We start from the raw sequence: 6336 nt of genomic DNA on the forward strand, positions 1-6336 counted from the left end.
ATAGACCAAGACTATAGAAAAAAAAATGCAGATCTGTTCTGGGTTGCAATGTGGATGCCAATCTTAGTGTTCTTAACTTGGTCACTCACTGTAAAAAAGGAGAGAAAGATATTACTTGTCACACTGATACTACAGTGTCTCATCTCCTTGGGCCCAAAGGAGCGAGCAGAATATGCAAACTTTTCTATCTCTAGTCTAAAGAAGATGACGTCCACCAATGTGTTGTGAGAAAGCTCCGAAACCTAGGACCAAAGCACTCAAGAGTCAGTGTTTTGTGACTGCACACATCCTGCAACACAAACGTCAGCTTATTTATTGCTCTGAAGAAAGAGTATACTCAGAAAAAGAAGAGACTGCAGAATATGCTAAATTTTTGGCGAAGAGAATGAAGGAGGCCAAAGAAAAATGCCAGGAGCAGATAGTCAAGAGATGCAGACTTTCCTGAGACCTTCTACCTCTGAGTCTAGTAAAAAAAAAAAATTAGATTTTGTTAAAGTAACAGATAAAAAAGATCAGACATCCCTTGCCGCCCCCCTAAAAAAAAACCCCAACAATATCCAGTTTTGGAAAGCATTTGGAAAATGAGTTCTTTTAAAATTGTTGGTGGGAGCTTGAATTGCTATATCTTTTGAGTTATTTAGTCATAACTATTTTTAAAAACACACATAACTGTTCCTAATAATAGTTTTAAAAATATAAAGCATAAACTGACAGGACAGTGGACAAGTCACCTTTCCAGTGTGAGCTTACTTTTATCTGTAATTAAATTGACAAGATAATCTGAGAATATATATATGAAACTACAATCAGTAATTAAACACACATTGTTACTTATGTAATAGGTGTGACATATATGAAAGCTGTCCGTGAACTAGGCCATAAAGCAATTTTTAAACTCGAGCATTACCCAGAGGCATTATTTGAAATAGAGAATGCACTTCTAAATAACTCATGGGCAAAGAAAAATATAATTGAAATTCAAAAATTAAAAAACTCACATAGATTTGAACAATAAAATGCTACACACCAAAGCTTGTGAATGTTTAGAAAGCAAGCTCATCACAGATCCCACTGAATCCCAGAGCTGACTACACAGGCTCTCAGACGTTGAGCACAAACTCCCATCACTGAGCCCACAAATCCCACACTCAGAGATCTCCATCACTGCCCCAAGAAACGCCTTCCCAGAGCTCACAGACACACATCAACGGACGCCACAGACCGTCCGTCACTGATCCCAAAAACCACCATTACTGGAACAACGCCCTTCCCCAATCACTGACCCCTCGTGATCCCTAATTACGACGAACCCAAATCACCTTAGAGAGCTCAAGGGATTAAAATGTGGACAAGCTCAAGGAACCAGCGGCGAAAAGCCATCGAATGCCATTTCCGCTTCCGGCTCGACCTCTAGCACCGCCTCTAATGGACTTTTGCTATGCCGCATGCTCTGAATTACCATGAATGCCGCATTCAGCCAAATCAACAATGCAGAGATACGTAGTTCTGGACATTGCAGTTTCCGTAAGAGGCGCTGTCAGGCAGGAAACATGGCCGCTCCCAAACGGTGCTTCTGCATGCGGGATGCCATCTTGGAAACGTGTCCATTCCGTAAAGCAGAGGAATAGGCCGCCTGCCGGTTTTCACAGAGTGAGGCAGGGTTTGTTGCGTAAAATGCAGAGGTGTAGCCCTCGTCTAAGCAGGCTTCCGAGAAGGAGAAGGTATTGGCGATGCAGTCTGGCGCTCTATAAATTTCCCCCTTGGTATTCAGCAGTATGCGGAGAGCAGTTATTTGCTGGGAGAAACCACTGGGGAAGAGAGGAGCCAGGAAGGAAAAATCACCAAGGGAGAAGGATAGACGTCTTATATGCGTGTTATATGGATCCTGGGAGTAATCACGGGGGAGAAGTCAGGATGGCACAATCCGGTTTTTGGAGCAATCGGTTTACGCAAGAAGAATACGGAGAGGGCGGATGAGAGTCATTGGCTGGGCGAAAACCGCGCGGAAAGACAGATGTCAAAAAGAGCAGTCCCTTACAGAAAGGGTAGTTCATCCTTTCATGGGAAAAACCACCAGGGGAAAAAAGCGTAGAGGTCGGGATAGTACAGTCCTCTCCTAAAAGATACTAGTAGAGGAAGGTGTCACCTTCTGAAGGGTTGGCGGAAGCAACAGAGATTTGAATCCCCATTAATCTCCATTAGCCTCCACCCTAACAACCTCAAATAAAACAATAGTAAGAAGCAATAATAAAAATAATTATTTTTAATATATCCAACGTGTGACAAACACATCTAAGGAAAACTGCTATTTTTATTTATGTGTAAATTAAAGTCTAAGTAATAACAATGTCATTACTATGTAAACGAAGCTCGAAATCCAGTTTCTGACTCTTCCCTCAGCTTCTCCTATAGCAATTCTGGAGCTTCCCACTTCCCCCATCCCTCCTTCTTGGGTGGCTGTGAGTGGAGGGATTGTAAAAGCAATTCTTTTAACCTGGTGAACTTCCAAAAATTCTTCAAAACCCAGCTTAAATATTGCCTCTGCCAAGAAGTTCTTCTACCTGAAAGTGGCAGGAGGTTCTATGACCTACTGGAACTCTTGCTTTAGTCCTAACAGGTGGGGAAGGTGTTTTGAGGAGACTAGATGTAGGCTCTGCTGTGGCATGCTGGGTACCTTCAGGCCATTTATGTCCCACTCTGGGATTCAACTTAAAAAAAAGGATCAGTTAGAGGGTTGGACTCTGCTTACTCTTGGTTCTCTTTCTTCCCTCAAAGCCTGGTCTAAGGAAAAATCTGTGGATGTCCATTAGTGAGCACATATTTTTACCAGAGGCCTAAGAATTACTGTTAATTTTGTTGGTAATGTAATTATATTTGTTTGTCTGTTTTTAAAAGCCTTATCTTTTAGAGATTCATATGGAAATATTTATGGGCCAAATATTAGCTTTAAACTCCACTGAGAAGCAGTAGATTGGATAAAACAAGAATAATAGAATGCTGGTAAACGTTAAAGCAGGTGATGGATACATAGACTTCAGTATAATGTTCTCCTTTAGTATTTGTATGAAAATTTCACAGTAAAAATTAAAGAATGAAAGTAATTTATAAGTCATTCACAAGGAAATATTATCAAGAAGAAAGCAGGTGTACTGATAATATTAGATAATACACATTTCAAAACAATATTAACGAAGATATTCCCTGTTTTACTAAGATGCAGCTACTAAAAGCATATAACACTACTAACATTTATCTAACAATATTGTTCTGAAATATAAAAAACAAAACTGGTAGAACAGGGAAAATTTGAGGATTTCACAATCACAGTAACAAACTAACATATCTCTAAGAAACAGATCAAATAGAAGAAAGGTAGATATAAGGCTACATTGGGATAACAATAACTTGCTTGATATATTGTATATTTACATTTTGTTTTTATTTTTAACCAGAAAATGAACATTTCTTCAAACATACATAGGTTGCTCATAAAAATTCTCCACAAAGTAGGTCATAAAAGAAATGATAAATCCTCCAAACTCATATCACATGTACCATATTATCAGACTATATCGCACCTGAATAACTCTTGGGTTAAAGACAACAAAACAAGGAATATTTCCAACTATTTAGAATTAAGAGGAAAAAAATAGTACTACATATCAAAAATCTAAGAGATGGGCCAAAGTGATACCCAGAAGAATACCTAAACTCTAAAATGCATTTACTAGAATACTAGGAAGAATGAAACAAACTAAGCTTTAATTCAGTCACATTCTACTAAAGTCCTATTAAATACTCCCAGAGAAATTGGAAAGGAGGGTTTAGTATGATAAATAAATATTAATAAAATAAGTAAGAAAAACTCTAGTAGAAATAATAAAATCATGAGCTGGTTCTCTCTAAGAGTGAAATCATTTTTAAGAAAGATGAAAATAGAGAAGATAAAGAAGACAACAGAAAGAAAAAGGGACATTATTATAGAGAGAAAAAAATTAACTCAATAATTCGATGGTTATTTTGAGTAATCAGTTTGTAATCCTTAATGAAATAGACAGTTATCTAGGAAAACATAGGTGAAGAAATTGCCACTCAAAGAAAAGCTGGATGAGCCAAAAATACATAAAAGAAATCAAATTGGCAACATATGCAAAAACAAATCCTAGAAGGATTAATGATTCAAATATCAAAAACATAATTTTAAAACTATTAGTAAGAAATATCAGCAAATATTTTTTAGATCTGTAGTAATAGGAAGATTTCTTAAACAGAACACAAAAAGTATAAAAGATTGATAAATTTGACTATATTAAAATAAGGACTTTGTTCATCAATGACAATAAAGAGAATGAAAAGACAAGTTACAAACTGGGACAGATAAACATAGAACACTTGACTTAATTATAGGAGTAATTGATACATGACTTTTTAGTTTTGCCAAATATAAAATTATATTATCTTGATTTATATTTCCCTGATCACTAATATGTTGAAATTCTTTTCATATGATTCATATATTTCATACTATTCTAATTATTGGCTATATGAGTTTCTCATAAAATATCTGTTCATATCTCTTGCCATGTATATATTGCGTTTGTTATGCTCTTTACTAATTAATTCAGAGTTTTCCTGCTACCAGTCTCTGGCAAGCTTGTGTTCTATGTAGAAAAGATGAAGAGATTTTGCAAATGTAATTAAATCAGATGACTCTTAATCAGATGACTCTTTGTTGATCAAAATGAATATATCCTGGATGAGCCTGACTTAAGCAAGCAATCCTTATAAAAGAGGATTCAGACCTTTTGTGAAGAGAGATTTGAAGCCAAAGAGAAACTTCTGCTTGTCTTGAAGAAACAAACTGCCATGTTGTGGGGAGGGCCATGTGACAGGAAACACTGGGTGGCAGCAGGACTAAGGATACTATAACTACAGAGAACTAAATTCTGTCAATGAACAGTTAGATTGGAAAAAGACCTTGATCCACAGATGTGATCACAGCCCTGGTCAACATTTTCATTGCAGTTTTATGGGATCTTGGGCATAAAACACAGCTTGCCATGCACAGACATCAGACCTATAGACACTGTGAGGTAGTAAATGATGGTTATTTCAAGTAAATAATACATTAGACCAGAAGGATTTCACTGATATTCTTAGAACATTTCACCTCAAAGCAGTAGAATGTACATTCTTTTCAAGCACACACAAAATATTTCCCAAGATAAACCAGAATACAGAAGTGCAACAGCTGTGTTCTAGCAATTGCCACTGCCACGTAGAAAACAAAGTCACTGAGCCTGGCGACCTACTCCCACCCTCACAGAGCTACCAGTAGGCCCCAGAAGAAGCAAGCAGTGAGTGTGGCAGCAGAGTATCGACAGCCCCAAGAACTGAAATATAACACCTGAGAAGGAGACGTACACTGCAGCTAATCGCAGTGACAGGTGGAGATACAGAGGCAAGGGAGCTGAAGTCTGGCAGGTGCCATTACTGGGAGGAGAACAAAGCCACAAACACACCAGTGACCTCTCCTAACCTGCCTAACCCACCTTGCCCCCACCTACTGAGGCGGATCCTAGAAGGGGCACCTTGGACACTTCAGGCAGTGCAACATTGCATTAGACTGCTGGGTCAGCATAGGGACTTCAGGAAGCTTGGAACAAATTTGCCCACCATTCTTCTATGTGGGTGGAGCCATGAGATTGAGGTGACATGGTCACAGAAGAATGAATATCCACACACACACAAAAAATAAAGGGCTTTTTTGCCCAGCAGAGATCCTGGAGGCCTGGGTAATGCAGGAGGCTTGTGATCCCTTTAAGCACCACTTACTGAAAACAAAATAAACCCTTCTCTTATTAACCTGCTAAAGAGGCACTACACTTAATAATAATTTCTTTTAAAAAAAAAAAAAAAAAGCAGAGTTCATTCCTATAAATGCCTAGGCAGAGAAATAATCTATCAAACACCATGAAAACCCAAGGTGACATGGCAGTTCAGAAAGAAAATTTAAAATTTCCAGAAAATAAACTTAAAGATATAGAAATATGCAATTCAAATGACAGAGAATTTAAGATTACACTTCTGAAAAACCTCAACGAGATGAAAGAAAGTTCTGATCAACAGTTCAGTGAACTCAAAAACAAAATCAATGAACAACAGGAATACTTTACCAAAAGATTGAAACTTTCAAAAAGAACCAAATATAAATTCTGGAGCTGAAGAACTCAATAAAATAGATGAGGAATGAAAAAGCAAGTTTAGGAAATAGAGTTGCCCAGATAGAGGAAAGAATTAGTGATATCCAAGACAGAAATCTGGAAATGACACAAG

At 37.6% G+C, this 6336-nt stretch overlaps 1 pseudogene; it reads left to right on the forward strand.

The window, feature by feature from the left end:
• The window catches only part of LOC107196775, a 1675-nt pseudogene extending 293 nt beyond the window's left edge, over nt 1-1382 (forward strand).
• The last annotated feature ends 4954 nt before the right edge of the window (nt 1383-6336 follow it).

This window comes from Pteropus alecto, unplaced genomic scaffold (genome assembly GCF_000325575.1).
Source record: "Pteropus alecto unplaced genomic scaffold, ASM32557v1 scaffold122, whole genome shotgun sequence".
Lineage (NCBI taxonomy): Eukaryota > Metazoa > Chordata > Mammalia > Chiroptera > Pteropodidae > Pteropus > Pteropus alecto.